Source organism: Canis lupus, chromosome 21 (assembly GCF_003254725.2).
Source record: "Canis lupus dingo isolate Sandy chromosome 21, ASM325472v2, whole genome shotgun sequence".
NCBI lineage: Eukaryota > Metazoa > Chordata > Mammalia > Carnivora > Canidae > Canis > Canis lupus.
This window is the reverse complement of record NC_064263.1, coordinates 8,344,226-8,369,383: the sequence shown is the minus strand read 5'-3', so window position 1 is coordinate 8,369,383 and position 25,158 is coordinate 8,344,226. Positions and strand designations below refer to the sequence as shown.

At 39.8% G+C, this 25,158-nt stretch overlaps 1 protein-coding gene and 1 pseudogene across 5 annotated transcripts in view; one reads left to right on the top strand and one right to left on the bottom strand.

The window, feature by feature from the left end:
- The window catches only part of FAT3 (FAT atypical cadherin 3), a 646,715-nt gene that overhangs the window by 149,742 nt on the left and 471,815 nt on the right, over positions 1–25,158 (top strand). The gene's annotated exons all lie outside the window — the stretch shown is intronic.
- Positions 1,982–11,334, bottom strand: LOC112642020 (AP-3 complex subunit sigma-1-like; annotated as a pseudogene).

Genomic DNA, 25,158 nt, shown 5'->3' with positions numbered 1-25,158 from the left:
AGGCATTGTGCTAGGTGCTTTGTGGGTGCTGTTTCTAATTGTCACAGGAATCCAGCAAGGTAGGGTTTCACGAGGCTTGTTCATTCAGGGTCACGCATCTGGGAGTTGTCAGGCTGGGACTGGAACTGAGTGCGGTGGACTCCAAATCTCCTGGGACCCCCTCTTTGCCACCCTAGCATGCCATAGTAACTTTGTTAAGCATGTGTATTATTTCTGCATAACAAACAACCACAAAATCTCAGTGGCTTATGGGAAAGGACAGTATTTCTTCCTGCTCCCAGGTCTGGGTAACAGTTGAAGCAGCATCTGTGGATTGAATTATAGCCTGCCCCACTGGCCTTCCCATTCCAGGACCCAGGCTGAAGGAGGGCCCACTGTCTGGGGCATGATGTTGTTCTCAGGGTAGAGGTCAGGAGCTCAGGAGGGCTGATGGAAGTTTGTGGTGCCTCTTAAAACCTCTGCTCAGAACATTCCATTAGCCAAAGCAGGCCATAGGGACAAAGCTCAACATTGGAATGGGGCAGAGAGTATTTCTCTTATAGAGGAATGGAGAGGAGTGAATAATCACTGCATCTTAATATAGCCTGGCATAGGATCCATTTATATTTATCTTTCTTTAAGCTGAAGCTGCAGCCAGCATTTCTCTAACATACACGAGCATAGAATGCTTTCTCTATTCCAAATGTTTTGATGGAATCAGTAGAGGCTTAGGAGACTGAAAGTACATGTGGGTTCACAGAGACACCCCAAGGAGGCATCTCACACTTACCAAACACTGTAAAGGTAATTATTATTTTTAGTGTATATACTATTCCAAAAATAAATAAATTTAACTTTATAATTGTGTTCAGTATCTGAACTAGCTGTCTCCCATTTACCTCTCCAGATCTATTTTCCACCTTTCTCTCTGCTTTGTGTCCAGGTCCTGAGTTCTTGGCCTGTCAGCTCCTTTGCTCCCTGACACCTGTTGGTTCTGCCACTGGGAATGTAGAGAAGAGGAGAATTAGGTCAGGGTATTTATCCCTTTGATTCTTTCCATACTGGTTACTGTGGTCTGGCCGTATTCTCTTAGGGGTAGAAACAGCTCCCTGCTGTTGCCAACCCTGGAATTCTGCATCATTTTCTCTAATTCTTGTCCACACCTTTGTAAATAATCTGTTTATTAAGTGCTTCTCAATTACCCAGTTGGGAGTATGCCATCTGTTCTCTGTTAGGACCCTGACTGATAAAATATTTTTTATGTAAATATTTCTAAAACAGATTTTAAGTTTAAAAATCTTTCTGAGGGTGATGTTTTCCTGCAAATCCTATTAACTCCAATTTCTGCAGGGCTGCCCTGTGTGTCGGCACATTTCACTGGAGGCCCGGAGAAAGAGTAGACAGATAGTAATTATCCACTACTCTCATTTTGCAAGAAAAGAAAGTGAAACCAAAAGATTCTGTGTCCCCACTTAGTTTATACTTCCCTTGTCCTGTCTACAATGAGAAGAAAATTTTTGCTTTGCTGAAGACCCTCTCCCACCAGACATGGGAAGAAGAGGGATTTGGCTGGATGGTCTGGTACTAGGATCTCTCAAGCTCTCAAATGTTGTGATGCTGTACCTTGGTCTTCTACAGGGAGAAGGACACATTTCAGCTGGTGGCCAAGGAAAGAATAAAGTTCTACAACTGAGTAGTTTTTATTGAGTTAGTTCAACTAAAGAGTTGTTTACTAGTGCCAGTGCTGAGTCTAATACTCTTACCTGTAGTCTCTAATCCTCAGATAGTCAAGAGGGGGTGAATGAAAACTAGGAATAGGAAAATTGGTATTGTGAGAAAAATGAGCTTTCTGTCATTGCAGAAATTGTTAGTCCTTGCACAGGTATTTAAAGGGGTGGGTAATTCCTGTAGTAGCATATTTCTTTATATAACATAATAATACATAAGCTTACTTTTCTTCGAGATTTCAGAAATCCTATTTTGTTTTATGGCTGGCTGTCAGTCATTCCAGCCTCTTTTCCCCAAACTTGCATGTTAACTCCTCTTTGACAAGCTGAGAAGTAAGACGGATGTTATTTGGTGGCTTTGGTGCAATTCCTGACAATTCCAGACTAAAAGGCGTTCTCCATCCTCGTTCTTTTTTCAAGGTGATATTTTTACCTCCACCTATCTAAGTCAAAAGAGGCGTATTGAATTTTGGCCCAAGCTTGCCCTTAAAATTTCCACTTGGGACCAGAGGAATGAAGTTATGATCAAGTGACAGCAGAAACTTTTCTTGGCTATGGATTTTTAACCTTAGCTCTAGACTTTTGATCATAATTTTTAAGGGAAAAATAATGTTTCCCAGAGGAGCCCTGAACACTGCACAACATTCAGATGAACTTAGCAGTTATCATGTAAGCCAGGTGGGAGAGAGGATTAGAAGCTTCTGGAAAATAATGAACAGCATTTTTTTTATGATTCTTTTCAGCAGGTGCCTTCTTCTTGACCCTTTCTTAACTATTGGCTGAAGGCAATTTAGGTTTTGATAGAGGATTGTTGGTCTCAATCTGTAATTATGTCGGGGTTGTGTCTCAAGTTTGAGCTGCTTTTATCCTCTGTATGACTAGTAAATGATAAAAATAATGACCACCATGAAGAGGAAGACAAATAGTGTAGCAAGCCAACCATCTGAAAACTTGTGTGGTTCTTTCCTTTGAAATCAGTCTTCCTTTTTTATCAATGAGGAAAATTTTCAGGGGTTTGCCTGGCTCTTCATTTCAGGGATCCCAGTGTGACGTGATGCTGAATTGTTTTTATTTCTTAGGTTAACAGAGAGTAACACCTAAGAAGCCTCATAAGCAGAGGTTACAAAGACTATCAAATGATTACTTCATCTGTTACTGGTTCTGATTTCTGGTAGCTTGCATCTCATTTCAGTGTTCTAAAAAATGTTTTTTTGCAGGTGTTTTGTGTGCACTTTGAAGGATACTTTCATTTACCATTACATTTGGAAGAATTATAGAGTTTGATAAATATTTATGTGATGCCACAACATTCACAATGTATCATTGAAAAGAAAATGAAATGAAAATGAAAATGGGCTGTAGTCTGTATTTTTAGCTTGCTGGTTTTTATGAAAGCCTGTCTTTTTTTTATGAAAGCATGTCTTATCGACAGACAGAATCTACAAAGAGTTGTGTGTAGGATTCAGTTCAATTTATATTAAATTCTGGGCACTGGTATACGAATTATTGAATATAATAGGAGTCTCCAATTTTCTCTTTGGATGTTGGAGGATTTAGTGGCTCCTCTTGGGCCACTCTGTGATTAAATTCACATTTTCATTTGCATAACATAGTTAATATTCTAGTTGCTTTTAAAAAGCAGTATGTTGGTGAGAGTAATACTGAGCTAAAATAACATTGAATATGAAATGTCTTGAGTCAAAAAGTGAATAAAAGTTGAAGGAATTAAGCTAAAAAATTGAGGTCTTTCTCTCTCTCTTTCACACACACACACACACACACACACACACACACTAAAAGATATTATGGTGAAAACATAAAGCCTTTGTGATTTATCCCCAAGATTTATAAAATACAGATTAAACAATTTTCATGTTTTTTCCACTTGCTTCCTTAAAAGTCTGAGTCTTCTCCCTCCTTTTCCCTTCTTCCTTTTTTCTTGCCACCTCTTTTCCCCCTCATACCCACATTTGCAGTTCACTGATTCCCTTTAGGCAGAGTACTTTGCACTAAAAAGGATGCACAGATGATTAAGTCAAGGGCTAGTAGTAGAGACAGAAAAGCATGTAATTGCAAACTGTGTGATGCATAAGTGACACAAAGTAAGTGAGTGCCTTGTGCTTGTCATTCATCATGTTTATTGTGGCCTCAGCATCACCCTTTGGCATTGTGGGATGATTTTTACAAATTCCAATTGGAGACAAGACAGTATGAGAGATAACCAGAGCATTAAAGTGAGTTGATGATGATATATAAGCCAGGCTTAATTGTCACGAAATGTCTAAGCCCAGAAACAGATCCAGGTTTTGTGAGGCTTGAAGTACATACTTTGTATCATTTTGGGTGTCTGCTTTGAAGAAAAGTGTAAAAATTTATGACTACAAAATTACTGTATTTATTTGAACCGAGGATAGAAATCACAGCAACTCTCCAGTTTAAACGTCAGCAAACACCACAAATATCACAAAATTTAGAAAAATAATATATTTTGTTGATTAAATTCCTGACATACCTCTCTAATACTTTGTTTCCCCTACATCTTTCTGTTGCATTTTTGGTTTGATTGCCTCTTCAGGGGATAACAATTTTGTAATTGTTTATTTTTTTTTAAGATTTTATTTATTCATGAGACACACAGAGAGAGGGAGAGAGGCAGAGACACAGGCAGAGGGAGAAGCAGGCTCCATTCAGGGAGCCCAACGTGGGACTCCATCCCCGATCTCCAGGATCTGGCCCCGGGCCGAAGGCGGCGCTAAACCGCTGGGCCACCCGGGCTGCCCGTGTAATTGTTTCTATAGAAAGTATAGAAAGATTATTTCATTTTCCTTCACTGCTGGTGGATTGACTTTTATTTTATTTTAGTTTAGTTTAGTTTAGTTTTAAAGATGTTATTTATTTATTCATGAGAGACACAGAGAGAGGCAGAGACACAGAGGGAGAAGCAGGCTCCCTGTGGGGAGCCCGATGCAGGACTCGATTCCAGGACCCTAGGATCATGCCCTGAGCCAAAGGCAGATGCTCAGCCACTGAGCCACCCAGGCATCCCAGAATGTGTTTTTTATTATTGGGAGTTTAGGCATGTCACTCCATGGTTGTGACTTGTTATTGTTAATGCTGTGTAAATTTTCTACATTGGTGTCAAATTTGAAAAAAAAAAAAAAACAAAACTCTTGAATTTTTTTTTTCATATGAGCTATAACAGATATATTTTCTGCTAATACTGCTACTTGTCTGTACTCTTTAGACAAAGAGTCCAGTAATTTCCATTTTGAGGAATCTAATCAACAAAAGGAAAAAAGTCATGGTATGTTTATAATTAGTATGCTACATTTCAGGAGAGAACATTCATTTTGACTCTGGAGGCAAAAACCAAGTCTTCCAGTTACAAGTGTACATATCTAATAATTGGGAAGTTTTCCATAAAGTAGCTTCTGGCTCTGTACATTTGAGCTCTGTTTCTCCTCCCCCTGGCCATAATTGTCATCATTATTGTGACCATTCATGGAATATGTTCATATACTAACATAAGTTCTAGGCTTTCGTGTCCATGCCACAATGTTGGGTCTCTCGGTCCAGTAGGCAGTAGGAGTGTTTTTGGAAGCCATCTCTGCTCTGGGACAGCTAACAACAATTTGTCTATAACTGGAATTGATGGGGAACCACATAAATATATGCTACTGAATGCAAACTAAACATGTCCTTAACTCAATTCTGCCTTATGCCTGCAGCCATCCTATCTGATGATGCAAAATGTAATAGAGGAGAAGTTGGAGGGGAAAGAGAAAGAAGTTTTAAATTATTGTGGTTGAAATATATTACTTTTGCAAAAAATGTATAAAAATGTATAACCACGTGAACATTGCTAGGGTCCTCCCTGGGGCTTGGAAGCTTTGAGTATGATAGCTTCATGTTAAATTAGCATCTGCCTACCAATGCTAGTAAATGAACATTTTTTTTTTTTTCTGAGAGAAGGGCTTCAAGGTCAATGTAGGGAATGACTGAGCTGGACCAGACCACAAAGGCTAGTCCTGATTTGAGGTTGGTGCCAGTGACACTTGCACCAGGTTTAAGATCTTTATCCCACTCTGGTATTTTTGAACCATAGGATAGAAGATCAAGGCTGCATGTGAGTGGGTTCAGCTCCCTAGTGTGTCCAAGTATCTCAAGGAGGTGCTTTGGAAGTTCTGTATCCAAAGCAGCACTTGATGACTAGGAAATCTGCAAGGTCAAGATGTTTAGTGTCTTGAGCTCACTGCCTTTTTGGAGCAATTGCCTGGTGAGAGAATTGCACTGTTCCTTGGACCCACTCTCTTTTATAGCACCCATTTGAGAATTCAATGATAAGATACACCAGGATCCGGAAACAAATTAAAAGGGCCTTCGAGAGCTGTGCTAGTAACTGTCAGAGTTCTTTTATTTAGACTCCTTATCTGTACCCTAAAATCATGACTTGGGGATTTCCCCTAAATCTTGAGGGTTTTCGTTGAACCATCATGTCCACATTAATATTAAAATTTATATAGAAAAAATAATAAAATTTATATAGATAATCTAATTTATTGCTATTCTAATGTATATATCAGTAGCACACCTCACAGCAATTTACCTCCCCATGGGCTGCTGGCATTGATAGGATGTTTCTGATTTCATTGACTGGAACCTGATAAAGTCCTGAAATTATTAAAACTCCACATTGACTTGAGGTTAGTTTTGACAGGGAATTCTATACTTGGGATATCATATCAGCCAGGATAAGGCCCTGAGATCCTGATTGAGGTCATGGAGATGAAACATAATGTTAAAGTCTTCTCCGGAAAGTCCATGCCCACCTTCATGCAGATCACACATCTCTCCCCAGACCTGGGTAGAGTTGATATATTTCTCTCTCACCCCTTGAGGATACTTCTAGAGGAATGTTCACCACATGGTTAAACCGAACGAGCTTGGAAATGAAAACACAGTGATTTAGTTTTGGATAACAATTTCAGAAAAACATTGTTATAGTTGCAAAACATGCAGGTGTAGTCCTATCTATACTGTTCCCCCAAAGGGCGAATAATCACGATTGGAGTGGGTGAGAATTCCATTTATGGTCACTAAATTCTTGTGTTTCTTAAGTAGGATAGTGTACATACTTCAGGGTGTTAATGCTAAGTTAGGATTCTATATTCCACAGTGATACAGCACAGCTGCATAATGTATAGTAGTAATACCTTGCTAATTGGGAACTTCCTAATTTGGTAGGGTACATTCAAGAATTAGGATGTAAGCAAAAAATTGCTGTTGGAAGCCTTGTAAATAGCCTTTAAAAAGAATTTGCGCTAACATCTCTGAACTCTTGTTTTTTGCCCAGACCTTACTTACTTTTACTTTGCACATAATTCTAATAAGCTATACTTCCTGATCCCTGTCATACAGTATTTTAGAAATTGCAAAGCAGAGATATTGCTGTAGAGAAAAGGCTTAATAACGACAGTGAGAAGTAACCCTGTTACCCTGTCTGTAATCGGACAGCGAGAGAAATAGGTAGCTAACCCACATTGTGTGTTTGTTAAATGCCAGACATTAAATAAGTATTAACTCATTTGCTTTTCACAAGGATTCCATGAGGTGGTACTCTTCCTATCCACATCTTCTGGATGAGGAAACAAAAGCTAGATTTTAAATGACTGACCAAGATCTTATAGCCCTGCTAGAGCTAGGATTTAAATGAGGCAGGCCAGCACTGGGTCTAAGCTCTTAATCACTACACTTCAGACACTCTCTGGATAAACAGCCCTAAGTGTCTCCTTAAGGGCTATAACCCAGAGGGAGCCCATCGCTTCATTACCACGCGGTATAATAACTGATCATTACAGAAGAGCCCCAATCATTGGAGAGGCCCAGCTCCCTAGAAAACAGACCCTGGGGCGAAAGTTACAGTGCAGGCTAATGTTTTATTAAGGGTGTGATCCCAGGGGAGCTCGGGTGAAGGTGGAGGGAAAAGGAAGCCAAGCCTGAAGGAAGGGAGACCAAATATAAATTGATACATTATTAAATTGGTTACAGCTTCACGACAAAACCCAGTGTGTTTCTCAGGCTCCCTGTGTCTCCAGGGAGGCCACTAGAAATGCTACATCTTAGACTACTCGACCTGGAGGGGAGGATAAGCAGTTCCCCCGTTGGCCCTTTCCCATTCTTGACCTCTTACTGAGCAGCTTTGCCCACCCGGGCATTAAGTCCTCAACTCTTCTGTGTTGCGCTTGTTGTGACTGGACAACTGGAAGAAACCAGTGCTTTGTTGGCATGTTCTCTTTTACCTGGCAGTGCTCAGGGTTTGGGGGGGAAGCCCACATTTTTCTGTTGTAGTAGCAGGCATTCCTGTTGGGAAGGTAGGGGACAGGTTGAGGCCTGGTGAAATGGGCAGGGCTGAGCAAATCTTGGCACCGCACAAACTGGATTTGGGCACGGAAGGTGAGTATCTGGGAAAGATTTTTCACCCAAACCACAAAAGCTAAAGAAGCAAAACTCAACCTATGCAATTGTAATGCCTACCTGGGCAGATGCTCAAACACTTAGAGAACTCAGCTACGCAAAATGACACATTTCCCAAAGGCTCTGATTTGTCAAGGCATTGTGATTCCTGTTTCCCTGGCCCTTAGAACTACAAGGGAAGAGTGCCAGCACTTTGTATTCTTCGATTGATGTGGGCAAAATGTCTTTTTAGTCTCTCTCCTTTCTTGTGAGCATGTGACATCTGAGTGCTGTTTTATCAAATGCGTGTGCATGAACTCATGGGCTGGAAATGCAAAGGGAGGTAGAGGAGCTGGAAGGGGGGAGGGTCTTCTGAGAGTTTTGTCTGCTGAACTGACTTCCCCATCTTGATTCCTTGTCACAGAGTAATAATCACCTTCGTTATCCTCCTCCTCAGCAGCATCCCCACTCTCAGCACTCAAGGAGGGTCTGCTCTCTGCTAGATGCTCTGCAGGGTGTTTCTCGTACTTGAGCTCACTCAATCTTCGCATTAAACTTATGAGGCAGGTAGTGTTATTATCCCAGATTTATGACTGCTGGAACTGAAGTTTAGAGAGGTTAAATAACTTGCCCAATTGCACAGAGCTAGTAAGTAACAGAGCCAAGGCTTCGACTCATATTGTCTTATTCTGCAGCCTGGCTCTTGTCCTGACCCTACGTTGCTCTTGGGGTCTGCACATCTGGGATCTCCCAGAAAAATGCCACTCCACCCCACTCTGTGCAGCCCATTTCCTCATGTGCCTCTGTTGTTAGGAGCTGAAAGGGAATATCTGGAATATACAATCATTATAATAGGCATTGTACATTATATTATGTAACATATAATGTAGACTACGTAAATGTATTCAATATAACAAACGCACCATATATAATACAATTTATAATATAAAATAACTACAGTAGTATATGTGTTATACATAATTTATATGATATGTTATATGTTATATCATATTTATTATATTAGTTGAGCACCAACTCTGTGCCAAGCATTGTTCTAGGCACTGAATTAGACCAGTGAACCAAATGGACAGAAGTCCTTTTCTTTGTAATATTCGAACGGGGAAGTAGATAATAGTCAAGATAAGTATAATGAAAAAAAAAAAAAGAAAAAAAAAAAGAAAAAAAAAGATAAGTATAATGTGTGTCAGGTGGAGTTAAGTGCTAAGCAGAAAAGTAATGCAAGTAAGGGAGAAAGAAAGTGTAACAGATGATAGTGGATTCCAAAGAAGGCATCCTAAGAGGACGACCTTTTGATAATGTCCTGAAGGACTTTTAGATTTGTAAGCTGGTTATTTCAATGTGAGAAGGCAATAAAAATGGGGAGCAAACTTGGTTGATTGCCACAGACATACTCAGGTAATTAACAAAACCACTATGAACTAACTGTAGGGAGAATATAATATGAGAGACAATTATTATAAGTGCAGATTTGTTAAATGCTGAAGTATCCTGTTTAAAAGTATTTTCCAGTTAATCAAAAGGCTTACTGTAGATGTACCCCATCTAGATGTCCTTTAACTCCAGCACACCTACCTCATAAGAGGAACAACTTTTTTACTGCCCCCTCTCTTATTAATTATACTTATTTCCCATCTTCCTTATGGAGTCCTGTTTTTCTGAGTATGGTTTTGTAGCAATTGTATTTTTATTATCATTGATTTTATTGTCTTTAAATCTATTGGATTGAGTGTCTGCTGTGTCCTAGCTGCTGACATGGAGGTTGGTCCCTTACTCAGAGGACTTCCATTCTGATGGGGATGATAAAGCATTCAGGTATTTTCAAGGAGTTACAATAAATTAATATACTTTCTGCTAAAATTATAATTGAACTGGATTTTCTTTTAGAAGTCTCATTACCTTGGAGTTATTTAAACTAAGAGAAAGAGGCTATAATGTTTGCATGCAGTACATATTTGCTTCTTTACCAATTATGACAAATTGCAAGGAATTATGTAGTGCTGCACTCGTGATCCATGCTAAACCCTGGCATTTTCAGTTGTATGTAATTTAAAGAAAGGTCTCAATACTTTGAGTAGTAGCCAATATGTAGTAGTAGCCAATACATAGAGGCATGCCCTAGGTGGACATAGGAATGTAGTTTAGAAAAGAAAGAGAAATATCACACTGGAAAGACTCAATTTCTTCAAAATCATTGAGCAAGAAAAGCAATGTTGAACTTCCATACTGATTTTACACACCTTCTATACAGTACCTTGCGTTATATCCAAGAGCAAAAGTTAAGATTCTCCTCTTCTTTTTTTTTTTTTTCTCCTCTTCTTATTTTTTGTAAACAACTATAGACTGTACTTGGATGACTTTCCCCCTGGATTTTACCTGGGACTAGCCACTTAAGTTTTTCTTTAAAAGAGGCTAGGTTTGGCACTTTTATACTGATGTCACCTAAGGTTCATATTTCTTGAGTTCTCAGGAAGATTCATATTCTTTATAGCTGATACAGCACAAGCTGGAGCTCCCACTAAGCCAACCTGAGGATACAAAATAGGCCAGTGTCAACTTTTTGCTCAGATTTCTCCAGTTTATTTTGTGCATCAATTTGTGTAACAATCTCATTCATGTTGGTCTCCAGTACCATTCATACCATCACCATTTCTGCAGAATACTGTGAACCTTGTCTACATGGAAAATTAAATTCACTTTCCAGATATTTTCAAAAACTTTGTGTGGTGTTTTCAAAAAACACCTTGAGTTCCAGAAACAATATGAAAGATTTTTAGGAAGCAGGGAGGGGTGGGTTTGGGAGTCAGATCTGGTTATACGTAGTTAAGCAATCCATGATTCTTGGGCTGCTTATGTGATTGAATGAGGTCTAAAATGCCAGGTTTACTTTCTGAAGAATCCATACAGAAGACAAGATATAATGCTGCATGGGTCTATAAATCAGTTTGTTGTCAGATCTTTCAATTAACAATCCTCCTGCCAGGAAATCACATTATCATCTCTCTTAGATACCAAATGGAATGCCTCCCTGATGATTTGCTGTCATGTGTCTTCACTGATAGAACTTGGAGAGCCATGGCTTCCCTTAGGTGTTGAAGATGAAGATCACCTTGAGGAGGATCCTTCCCCACCTGATCCCTCCCACAGGTGGACACATGTGCACACGCACTTCTGAGTGGCTGCGTGAGGCCTTGAACTGGATTTTTAAAAACTCTTTGGGGCAGGCACCTGGGTGGTCCAGTCAGTTAAGCATCTGACTCTTGGTTTCCTCTCAGGATAATGAGATCAGTCCTGAGTTGGGGTTTCATGCTCAGTGTGAAGTCTGCTTGAGATTCTCTTTCCCTCTCTGTCTGCCCCTTCTGCTCTCTTAAGTAAATACATTTTTTAAAAAATAAAAACTCTTTAATGATTCTTTGGAGCACAGTTAGCCCACTGCTCTGAGTTGACAAATGAGGAAGATGAGACTTCCTGAGAAGAGTGACTTTTCCATGGCCCTACAGCTCATCAGGGAGCCTTGGATTCAGGACTTGTAAGCATGAGTACTGTTTTGCTCAGAGCTGTCTTCACAATTCAGGAGATGTTTTTGATGTTTTGGGTTGTCATCGTTAACCATATTTATTGCCAAGAGGTATGGTTACTGGCTTGGCTGTAAGAAACATCATCACCTTTTACTAGAATGGCTGATGTTATAGTTGACTCTGTGTGCATTTCATACATGGGAAGTTTTTAGATGATCATCCTTTATGGAGTTTTACAACTTAATCTTTTACATTCTGTTTTCTACTGACCTAAAAACATCATACCTAACATTTGAAGCAAAGATGAAAACACTTTTTTTTTAATCCCTCATCCTCAGTTTTTAGTCACAGAACTCTTTAAATTAAATCATTAGTATATACAAACACTCCTTTTCCCAAAGTGGTTTTTCTACTCTGCAATTATTGTGTTGTTTTGGGGAAGATAAATAAAACCAACATTAAAACATTAGACACTAAAATGAGAAACAGTAGCATTGCCATTATAAAATATTAGGGAGCTATTAAAAACATGAACAAATACAAACCATCTCCCTGTGGCTCCTGGGCCGGGGTGTGTTGAATGAAGTGATGCCCTCTGGTACGCTGGCTTCCGCATGTGAACTCTGGGATATTGGAAATTCTTTGCTGGGATTGACTGGCCAGACCACTTAGATAGGGGTGGGTGTGAAAGAGAGGCTTCTGCATTCTTTTGTTCATTCAAAACAATGCAGTTTCTCCAGCTGTGAGGTCAAATTTCCAGCCTTTTGTAAAATTAAATTGTCTGCTTTGTATAATACTGTTTCAAGCAGTTTTGTTTTCAGGCAGACAGCTACAAGTGGGAAAGCAGCCCATATGAAAAACAGGAATATGGTGTTGGTTCTTGGGCAAAGAGTTCATCATTCGGGGGACCTCGAATGCTAACTTTACATGCAGAGCTTGGTAACCAGGTTTGGGTAGATGGCCTGTTGCTTTCAAGATTTCTCTCTGTTGCAGGGAAATATTCCCAGTTGGCACATGGGATTCTTAATAAAGAGGTTGGAATCACTAGCCTTTCTGTGTTTTGGCTTCTCACCAGAAGGTAAATAAAGATGAGAAGTTTTCTCTCTCTCTCAGATGGATCCTAGAATCTCCCATTTTGGATAGTCAAGTGTGGTTTTGTTCACTTGGGTGTTTGCTGTTACTGTTTTCTTTTAGTGTTTCTGAGTTACTCTGACTTGGTGAATCCTGAATAGACATATGAACCCCAAATAATTGTACTGAGAAATGCAGAAATTATTGAGCAAGGGCTATTGGATTTCCGTAAGTAAGCAAATATATCCTAAGAGCTCATGGGTGAAAATTGCTTTTTATTTAATGAGTCATTTTTATTGGAAGGTAATGATTATGTCCAGGCCATAAATACAGTGTAAATTCCTTTCAGTGAACATTAAAAATGACTTTCAATTGGAAGCAGCTCTAAAGGCTTCAGAACATTGAGGCTTCAAAATTTCAAACCTGTGCATTCTCTACTGTCTGAATATGAGAAAATGGATGAAACCCAGCAAGAGCTCACATGCAGGAAGAGATGCTTATGACCGTGCAACAGCAACCTGAAGAGAACATATAATGGTTAAAAATTTTAAGATGTTGCATGCATCATCTTATTTTACTGTCACAGGCACCCTGTGAGTGATCTATCCTCTTCACACTTTGTAAGTAAGAAAACTGGGGCACCCGGGGTTTAGGGACTTGACCAAATACCTCATCTTTCCTACATATCATACTACCTCTTGTGTTTATGAATGTGTGATTTCTTAGGACTAGCAATTTGAGCAATTTGTCTTCCAAGTCTGAATAATTTTTCTTTCAGGAATATTTGTCCGGGAACAAGAGTTATTCCTGGTGGTTAAACTTCCTTGCTTATTTATACAGGATGATTTTTAAAAATTCAGCTGTGCTCCACATATACCTGGGAAATAAAAACTGTTGCCCAGTTATTTTAAATCATATTCAGACTATGCTGTCTGTATTGATATTTTGTTCAGCTGCTCAAAGAGCAAATGATAGAACTTTTCCAGTTGACATTTATGCTACCAAACTCTCCAACTGGTGCTTCTAACTCTCTGTATGAGAGCAGCTGGTTTTGTTAGAATTGCTGTGTGTGCCTGAGATATGGGTGTATAGGCCTTGCTAGTCACACCCTGGCAATACTCTATTTTTGTTCAGTGTTAGCAGCATATTTGTCTTATTCCTTCTGCTTGATCGTAAGCTCCTTGAAGGCAGGATGTATTTCTCTAAATAAATATGCACCATTGTGTCCTGTGCCTTTCCTGGTCAGAGCTTGGCATATGATCACTGCTGAGTAGGTACTTTTGAAAAGAGAAAGAGAAGGAGAAGCTGGGCTGTGTATATTCAAATGCTACTCTCTGTTTCTGTTTCATTCCTTTCTGGAGGTCAGGTTAGATGGAGATATGTTTCCTGGCCATCAGCTTCACCTCTGAGCATGTGGAGATTTGTTCCATTACCTTCTTTTTTCTTCTGTGGTTCAAAGCTTTGAATAATGTATATGTAGACAAAGGAAATTAAGATACAGATGATCTATGAGGAGCTTTAGTCAAATACTGGAGTTTGGGGTTTATTTTTTTCCCCAGCCATTTAAGGAAATGGCAAAAATAATGATAATAGCTTACATTTTAAAATATATTTGGTTTTCAATCATTTTCTATTCATCTCATTGACTCCATAGTAAGTAGCTTATGGCTTCTTTCTTCCTAACAGAGTCAACAAAATGTTCGTGGAGCTGCCTATCACTTTCTTATACATGCAGTCATTTCAGATTTCCAGTGCTTTCTTTAAAAAGAGAGATTTACTTTTTATTTTATTTTATTTTATTTTATTTTATTTTATTTTATTGTTTTAAAAGATTTTATTTATTTATTCATGAGAGAGAGAAAGAGAGAGAGAGAGAGAGAGAGAGGCAGAGACACAGGCAGAGGGAGAAGCAGGCTCCATGCAGGGATCCCGATGTGGGACTTGATCCCGGGTCTCCAGGATCAGGTCCTGGGCTGAAGGCGGCACTAAACCGTTAAGCCACCAGGGCTGCCCTACTTATTTATTTTAGAGAGAGGGAGAGGGGGAGAGCACATGCACGCTTGGGAGAGGGACAGAGGGAGAGAATCCCCAAGCAGACTCCCTGCTGAGCTCAGAGTCTGATGCCAGAGCTCGATCTCACAACCCATGAGATAATAACCTGAGCCAAAACCAAGAGTCAGATTAACCTACTGAGCCACCCAGGCGCCCCTCCAGTGCTTTCTTGTCACCTGGCTCGTTCTTTTACAGTGTGTTTAAAGCTCTCTGGGCCAATTCTTAGGCTGCTTTTCTGATGGACTTAGTCCTCAACATAATTTTTTTTTTATTAACTTTCTTCACTTCTATCTTTCAATAAAGTCCGATAAGCCTATTACTGATAAGTTCAGCTCACCAGGCAGCTTCAGCAGGTGCTGCTTCCCAGATCCCATTTGGAACTTTGGGTTCATTTCCAGCAACAGTTTTCTATATAAGGTGTTCATGTTATTTTCAATGTGCCAAGAACCTCGAATTTCTTCTTTAAGAACTCCTCTCTTAGAGATGTTGTTAATATATTAATCTTCAGGTCCTTCAACTTCTATTTTATATGCACTGCCCTTTTTGATTTATCTTTGCAAAAGTACTTTAGTGTTTTTCCAAGTTAGGTCTTTGGTCTTGTGACCTTTCTATTGCCCTCCCATCCATATGCTTTCTGTAGACAAGAATTTTCTGACTTCTTTAGAAATTGTCTCATTTCGGGGTGCCTGGGTAGCTCAGTCAGCATCTGATTCTTGATTTTGGCTCAGCTCATGATCTCAGGGTCATGATCTCAGGGTTGTGAGCCTTGCATTGGGTTCCACACTCAACTGGGATTCTCTCTCTCCTTTTCCTCTCCCTCTGTCCCTCCCCCTGCTTGCACTCTCTCTCAAATAAATTGCAAAAAATAATATTTGATCTTCTCTTTCATTCAGTCTTCTTGTTCATGAAGAAATACTCTTTCTCCTTGAGAAACCATAGTTTTAAAGCTTGATCCACAACCAATTAATTCATACTAAATGAGTTATTTTATATATAGCATAGAGCACAGTGTTTCTATTCCTTATATATTTATTTCAGCTTCCTCACTCCAAAAGGAATTTAATGGGCATTACTGATGATCAGTAGCACCTGCCCTTTACCGTCAGACTTTCATAAGTGTAAACACAAATGCATTCATTTATCTAACATTTCTGTATTTGCTGAGCCATGGCTTCATTTTTCTTCTGACAGGTAACACACACAACTTTTGATGGAGTTACCCTGTTGGATGGGGCCAAGAAAATTGTCCCCACCAGCAGGAAATCATCTCTTCTGTATATATCAGGCAATTCTAAGACTCTTTGGTGGTAATCCAGACCAAGGGGGATTATTCTATCTTTGCCTTGTCAAAATCACTTTGCTTGACTGTAGATGAGAAAAACGCCTGAAACTTTGGACTGGGACTGTTTATTTTCTGATAGCTGGGAGACTCTTATGAATAAATAATAGAAAGATTTGCAGGTAAGCTCTTGGCTTTGGTGTCCACATCTGTTCATATTCAGGGCCAGAATCTTCACAAATATGATCAAAAATATCCTAAGTACTAAAGAAAAAAAATCAAGATTTTTTTCATTTAGGTTCAAACTTTCTATTTGTTACTATTTCAGAAATGCTAAAATTACTAGAAAAGAGTCTTTGGAGTGTAAGAATGTGAGCTTCTTAGTTCTATCCATATAAGGAAGAAACTCAAGGAGACTCAAACCAGGTTCTGGAAGATTAATGTCCTAGAGTGGGGCTGTGAGGTTAGATGAAGTTGAAGGCCAGCTCAAAGGGATTGATTAGGTCATTAACTGCAAGATTATTTAGAGGAAGTAACTGTGAGAGACAACAAGATGGATAGTGCCATCACTTGATGATATTGTTGGGTTGGAATTCCATCGTTTAATCAGACTCTTGAGTGTATGTGTGCGCATGCATATGTGTGTTTAAGGAGGCTAGTTACAGGTGAGGTCTTGTTCTCAAAATAAGTGGTGTTAACTTTTATAACAGGGATCATATATAGGAAATGTTAAATTTTAAAACAAAAGTGCATATGCACCTGTCACATAGAGGATCTCATCTTCAAAATCCCAATTTGTGGTTAACCTTTCTTACTTATGGTGTATCTTGCTAATGCCTAGAGTGAACAGTTTGGAGCTGGTATGTGAACATTCCACTTCTCTGTGGCCCTCAGTGTTTTGTGGTCCTCAATCGGTTCTGTATGTCCCTGTCATCTTCCTCCAGTCAGACTTGGCTGTCTGCTTGATCCTCCAGCTGTGGTTTATACAGTTGTTTCCTTTCTTCTTTCTTGAACACCCCAAAGGACATCATGTTGTGTATGCTCCATCATGTGAGGGACTGCCCATGTGATCTTCACAGCCACCCTGTGAGGAATAATTGTCCCCACTTCAGAGACAAGGATACACAGCATATTTAGCTCCCTTCATAATGCCGAGGCCAAACCCAGATCCTTTCACCCCTAGGCCAACTCTCTTTTGAAGGGAGAACCTCTTGGCAGTGCTTCAGTCTTTGGTTTAGCAGCTAGGATTTGCCTATGAGTTGGGAAAGACATAGGGTCACATTTTCACGAGTGGGTGCCATAACAGAGTCCTACCACATGCCCTCATGCCCTTAGCTGACTTTTCGCTGTCAATGAGCTGCTGATGGGATGTTGTACTTAGGGAAACCTTGGAATATGCCTATTTTTGTTTTTTGTTTTGTGGAAGTGAAATTCACATAACACAAAATTAATCATTTTAAGGTGCCAAGTTCAGTGGCATTTAGTACCTTTAGAGTTGTACATTCACAATGTTGTACATTCAAAACTGTGAATGTAGTACCACACAACTACTTCCTCCCTTGAGTACCCAGCTCCCTATTCCCCATTCTCCCCAGCACCTGGCAACCACCGGTCTATTTCGTGTCTTCTGTATTTGCTTTTTGTAAGCGTAGAGTATAGCCGTAGTAAAGAACGGAATGCAACATGATTCAATTACCCCAATGTTAAAAGAGAAGGTAGGATCTTAGGGACTGGGATTTCTTTTATGTTATCATAAATCCAGGAGGTGAGTTTCAAGAATAAAACTGCATTTTGATTTATCTTCCCTTTTGTAATAAAAGAAAGATGTTAATTTTCTAAAGCACCTTTGATCTGACTTTTAAGATGTAAACTCATATATTTTTGCTCAAGCAGATAGGCAGCTAGCTGAGGGATAATTAATTGATGAACTATATATTTTTTTTCATTTTAAAATTTCTTTTGGTGAATCCTAGTGACAGTCTGGGAAATTTATGGATTAATCTCCTATTTTAAGTATCCCATTCCATTTTTTTTTCATTAAGGGAAATACTTTTGAAACATCGAATGTTCATTATGGGAAAATGAGAGTACCAAGCATTAAAAACGGAAGGAAACATGAGATGCTATCTTTTTCTCAAACATTGGAGTTTGTGTCCCTTCAGCAGACTTTATGCTTTATGAGTTTTTGTTGCTTCTTCATTGTAGTATTAGTTACCTTCAGAGGGCCAGATAAATGCGAGGATATCAAAGAGAAAATTGACCTCTTTGGCTTAAATCAAATTGCAAATTATGTTAGGAGACTGGAGACTTCACCAAAACGCCTTGTATTAAGGGGCAAGAGCTGGGTTTTCCTTTGATTCCAGATTTTAATATCAAGTTCCAGTTATTTAATAGTAAAAAAACATGGTTTCACATGTATTTTTAATGTCTTCAAGTTTAAAAGTTGCATGAGGCTTAAACTGGCCCTTACAAGTGGATTTCAGAACTGCTATTGAAAATATAAAAATCACTGCAACTCAGTGGAGGGTTAGCTAGAGTATCATTTTCAGGAATAAGCAATATTTACATTGTATTTTTTTCTGTATTTTCTTCAATTTTCACTTGGTAAATCTGGTTGGTATTAAAGTGACAAAGCTCCTGTAGTTACCTGCTCAGGTGCTTTCTCCTAGAAGGGCACCTTTTGTTTAGAAGGAGGCCCATTATGAGCTGCCTCACGATGGAAACCCAGAAAGGAACTGCCACGTCCCTCCAGAGTGTCACTTGGCTTTCGTCCTTCTGCCACCACTCAGATGCCTGTCAAACTCCAGCTTAAATTTATTTCAAGAGCTACTCCTTGGTCTTTCCCTTTCTAAAACAACAGCCACAACAGCAACAAAGTACTTTCTGGAGGTTTTTTTCCTTCTTCAGGTTTTGCTATTCTCCAGATAGCCATAGTTTGATGGCCTTTTTTGTGTACGTTTCCAGAAGGATGTTCAATGGACACACCAAATTACAGGCCCAGATCTACTGTTTTCAGTGACTGTTCTGGTTCAGTGTTTCTTAGAGTGGTCTGCCATGAGTCAGCAGGTGTGTGTTGGTGGGGTGGGGGGGGGGGGGGCAGGCATTTGCATTTTATTTTTTTTTTTTTTTTTTTTTTTTTTTTTTTTTGGCATTTGCATTTTAAACCAGAAGATTCACTTTAAATCAGATGATTCAGATACGGTTGATGTACACAACAACCACACTATGAGAATTACCATCTTAGCCTATTGAAGTCATCTTGCGCCTAACTTTGTCATCCAGCATGTTTGTTGTCCCTCCTGGTTTTGAGTCATGTAAAAATTTGGTGAGATGTCCATGACCTAATCCCAGTCATTAGGAAAAATGTTGACAGATACAAGACTGAATTCAGAGCCCTGAGGCAAGCCACTGGAGACTTCTCTCCAGGTTGACACTGCCTTGTGTGTACTGAAATTCAATCAGTTTTAAGCCCCCTTTCCCTGGCTTGTCATTCAGCCCACATTTTCCTTGTCTTGTCCTCTGGGATCTCATGAGAGATTTTGTCAAATGCCTTGCTGACAGCCAGCTCTACTAGATCTACAGAATTCCCCCAATCTGCCAGTTTAGCAAACACATCTTTAAAGAGGAAAGAAAAAAAGAGAAGGGAAAATAAAATTTTTAAAAAGAAGAAAAGTAAGATTAATTTGGGCAAGCTCTCACTTTTCCTGTTGATCCAAAGATACAGATTTGAATCAGAAATTTGTTTTGGGTAGTTCATCTGGAACACTCAGATTGTAAGAGACTGTCCAGGAGTCATGACAGCCTGACAAAGAAATGCACATGCATTTTACAGAGAGGTTTCCCCTCCCCATAGGAAAATGTACAGATACAAGTGTGAGGAGTCATTAATGCCAGCCTCTCTCTTTATGTGATGGGAAGTGGGAGATGGACACCTTTGCACCACTTATTTTTGGGAAGGGTATAGAGATGGGTATTTCCTTGTAAAAATCTTGAAAAGCCTCTAACTGGCCATCCCTCACTTCTTAACTGAATGCTCCCTCCTCCTGTTATTGCTAAATGGATGGCCCCGATACTTTACCTGTATCTCTCATGCATCAGGGAGGAAACAAGTAGAGGGTTGCTACCAAAAAGAGGAGGAATTACTATAGCACATTTAAGTGACAAAATCCTATTTCTCAGGGAGTTCATTCCTAGAAAAAGGAAAGAGGGTAGTAGGAATATAGGTGTCTCAGAATTCTGACCATGAAACTGCAGCAAAGAATTTCAACTCACAACTGGTTTAAACTATTCCTCCTGGCGCCGCCACCCCTTGATGTGGTGATTCATTGTAAAAATCTGAAGAGAGCCAAATTTAAGCACATGCAGAAGCTGGAGTGCCAGGCATCTGGGACATTGCCCACTGCCCGTCATCCCTCGAAAATTGAGGCTTCAAAAGCAATGCCCTTCTGATGTATAGATTTTTTTTTAAGTGAGGAAAGCAAATTAATGATATTCAAAAGGAATTTAAAGTGGGCTAATCAGCACAGTGGAAGAGACCGGGAGCTGTTTACAGATGTGCTGATGTAGAAAAACCAGCGTTGGCTTTGTCTGGAAGAAAGAATGGGGGGAGGTGGTCCTCTTCTCTAGCTAATTAAAACGGACTTATCTGTAAATTTAGTTATTCATAAAGCTTGCTTCCACGGAGCTGCTGTTTCTCTAATAGGATGGGAAGGCTGGGTTTCTGTAAATGTGGGTCAGCCATGTGATTGAGTGACCCAGATTTCTCAGACACCCAGAAGACAGAGCAGAGAGAGAGGAACTCCCAGTTCCAGGCTGCACAGCACAGCGTGGGGTACACCTAGCGCCTGGTCCTAGTGCTGCCTTAGAGCTCGAACCTGAATGTTTTCACTTGGAAATCACGCTGTAGATTCCTCCCAAGAAAACAGCCCCAACAGCCAGGGCTTCCTATTTATTCTTGGTCACATCTCCTTCTAAATTCATGAAGAGATCTTGTAAGCATTTAAATCATGATAGCATCAGTGGTGGCTGTGGCTGTAGCTGGGATAGCTGGCAGCACGGGGAGTGGGTTCATATCCCTGAGTGTCCCATCAGTGGAGAGTCCGGAAGCGAGCTCATGCTGAGTTCACACAGCTCCTCGCATTAGCATTTTATTATCTCTCTGCACATTTTCTCTATAACATAGCAACTGTTTTCACTGCACGGTCAGCCAAATTTTTCGTTGTTATAAATTATGTTCAAGATCGTATGCCTCGATGTGGAAAAACTAGAAAACATGAATAAATAAAAAAAAGGAAAATTTGAAAGTGAGAAAAGAAAACTCATTCTTACTGCTACCGCTCAGAGATAAATATGCTCATTATTTTGAGGCAATGAGCAAGAAGATGGTTTTGTTTAGTGCTTAACAAAAGGAGCTCTGCACTGGGTGTTGTATGGAAGTGTTGAATCACTCTATTGTGCAGCTGAAACTAGTATCACACTCTATGGTAACTAACTGGAATTTAAATAAAAACTTTAAAAAGGGGGGAGGGGGCTGTGGGGTCAGCTACCTGGATCAAAATCTTGGCTCTGCCACTTCTCTGCTGTGGGATTTGGGAAAGTTAATTGATGTCTCTGTATCTCAGTTTCTCCTTTGATAAAATAGGGATTTATTTCTCAGGAAAATGCCATGATACACCTAAAAGACTTTGAGCAAAGAGAACACTGAACAAGTGTTGGAGACGATAGTGAATGAATGCTTAGGTGGAATATTTCCCATGTGGTGTGAGGTTGTTTGTGTCTCTGGTCTATAGCTGATTACCTACCTCAACACCAAAAACATCCTGGAGCTTGCGTCAACCCAGTGCGTGCACGGTAAGTACTGGAAAAGTGTCAGTTATAATTATTGACTGGCACATTACTAGTATTCATGAGATATTTGTTGAATGAGTGAATAGCAGTCACTGCTCTGAGGTAGTTTGAACTTGAGAGAGAAAAAGGAGGAGATTCGTGAAACAGTAAATAAATTGTGAGCCACTTGGTAACCAATTTGAAGGGAGAGCTGTCTCATGTTTGGGAGGTTTCCTTGTGTTCGGTGGATTAAACTGTTTCCATTACAGCCTTGGTGTTAGATCAGGAACCTACTCTGGAACCAGTGCATTCCATCACAGAATGGAAAATTCATTCATTCATTCATTCATTCATTCATTCATTCATTTTCTTTTTCAACAAGCATTTCCTGAGTGCTCACTGAGTGGCAGAAACCATGTCAGATTCAGCAGATCCAAAGACAGTGGGAGAGGATACAGTCTTGTTATGGAAACCTGTGACTCAAAGTGGAATTATAATGTAGTGTGATGTATGCTGTCAGCCAACAATGCCTGGGGTGTGGGAGCTGGTGTGTGTATGTGTATGCACACATGCAAACTGTGTGTGGTGGGGGGAGGGAGGAGGGAAGGGAGGGGTGTCAGAGCATCATTTCTCCAAGAAGGTTCTGTTGAAGCCAAGTCCCAACCAGGAACTAAGTTTTAGCTTCACATGGTAGGTGAGGCTCATTACCAACCAATGAGCATTTGCAAGGATTAAGGAGACTGAGCAAGCTGGGAAGATGAGTATTCAGCAGAACTAGAGCTTTAAAGTGAGGAAGGGTAGGAGTCTTCGATTTTAATGCTGAATGGTGTTGGTAGCCATTGAATGATTTTTAAGCAGAGAGTGACATGATCAGAGCTGCCTTTTAGAAAATAAGCCCAAAGCCATATATGCATGGACTGCAGTCAGGAAGACTAGTTGTGGGAAATCCAGACAGAAGGGGCTGGAGCAAGGGTGAAGGAATTGATTTCCAAGGTATAAGGAAGGAGAATTCACAGGCACAACCAATTGGTGTGTCTATGTTGGGGTAGCGGGGGGTGGTGGAAAGGTGATTAGGAAGGAACTAATAATGTTTCTTCACATTTGCTTGTCCTGCTATGCATGGACCTTTTATTTAGATTAAAAATACAGGAGGAAGGCCAAGGTGAAGATGGGAAGATAATGTACAAATGGCTTGTGATGAGCCTCTGACACACCAGATGGAACTTCTTAAAAAAAAAAAAAAAAAGATTTTATTTATTTATTTGAGAGAGAGAGAGAGAGAAAACAGAGCATGAGCAGACGGGAGGAGGTAGAGGGAGAGGGACAAGCTGAGGAGGGAGCCTGACATGGAGCTCGATCCCAGGACCCTGAGATCATGACCTGAGCTGAAGGGAGACATTTATCCGACTGAGCCGCCTGGGTGCCCCTCAGATGAAGCTTCTGAAAAGGAGTAGCATAAAGGAGGAACTACAGTGGATGCGATGCTAGAGAGAACACAGATTTCTTCATGCAGATTATCTTAGTTTCATTGGATCAATATATTATCTCTTGATTTTTCCTCATTAAGGAGCTTCGGGAGCTACCAGCTTACATTAAGTTCTGTCTTCTTAGAGTAATTGTCCTGTCAATAAAGAACCATGGTATGCTGTCCTTGTTTTAAATACAGTACAAAGATCTTTTCTGGTGAAGGGAATTAATCTGAACAACTAATTTTCATTTTTGGGCTTTTTGCCAGGCTATTTGAGGCAGCTTTTAGAAGCAGAGAGAAATAGATTAGCACTGGCTACAGTTTTTGATGCTTTGGATCCAAGCTGATAAAGTAATGAAATTTTTATGATTTCAGCATGGTTTTGTGGATGTGTCACAATTATTTATCTGTTTTTTTTTTTTTGAAAGTAAAGGAAATACCAGTTCTTAGAGGGAACTGTGCTCTCACCTTGTAGCTGCTGGATCATGTACTGCGCCTACCCCCCCAACACTTGGTCAGGTCATATTAATACACGCTTCAGGGAAGTTGCCTCCTGGTCTCCTGACCGTCACCGAGGGGAGTGGAAGGTAATACTTACTGTCCATTTGCTTTATAGTGCTCTGTGCCTCTGTTAAAGATATTTCCTGGAAGAGAAAATGATGGGGAAGCAGTATTCAGAAAAATGAATATGGGACTAGCTTTTATTTCTTAATTGTTATGAAGTCATATATTTCAGATATGGCAAGATATAGAATTAGGTTCATGTTTCAGCAGCATTTATTTAGGGCTAATTATTGGGTACCAGCTATTGTGATAAGTTTCCTGGTGGGAGGATCTGTAAAATATATATATATATATATGTAAAATAATAGGACCTAGTGGTCCTGACCTGAAGAAGCTTATTAATTTCCTTTGGAACATGGTTTTCCAAACAAATGAATGCAAAGCAATGAAGAAAGTCCTGTAATAGAAATATATCCAGAATAGTTTGGGGGTTCAGAGCATAGCTGCCCAGAAAGTGCTAAGAAATTCTTTATAACAGGAACGCTATTTGGGCAGTCTACATGTTTGTTTACCTTGTTTGAACCAATGGCAAACTTGTTGAAGGTTATGTCCTTTTCCCTGAACTGGACTTTCTTTGTATTTTATATTTTATCTGTGCCTTTTTTAAATGCATTTTCTGCTTTGGCTTTGTATTGTATTTTTTCTTTTTTTATTTATGAATCTTTTATCCTACACTATCCTGGAGCCTCTTAAGGGCAAGATTCTTATCTGTTCAACTTTCTATTCCCTGCAATGCTCAGCAAATGCATAGTAACACACTGAAAGTTTTCATTTTATTCTCAGATTAGCACTGTGGCACAGATGTTCTCATTAGTCCCATTTTTATAGATAAGAAAATTAAGATTCAGAGGGTTGAAAACTTGTCTCAAGGTGCCTTAGTTTGGGTTCTCATAACAAAATACTGTGGGCTCAGTGGCTTACACAAGATAAATTTATTTTCTCACCATTCGGAAAGTTGGAAATCTGAGATCAAGGTGCCAGTATGATCAGGTTCTGGTGAGAGCCCTCTTTCTGGTTTGTCTTCTCAGTGTGTTCTCGTGTGGCAGGGTGGAGGAAGATGAGAGAGAGGAAGCAAGCTTTCTCCTGTGTTTCATACTACTACCACCAATTCCCATCATGGGTGCTCCACCCTCATGACCTAATTATCTCCCAAAGTCCATCTCCAGATGCCATCCCATTGGGGATTAGGGTGTCAGTGTATGA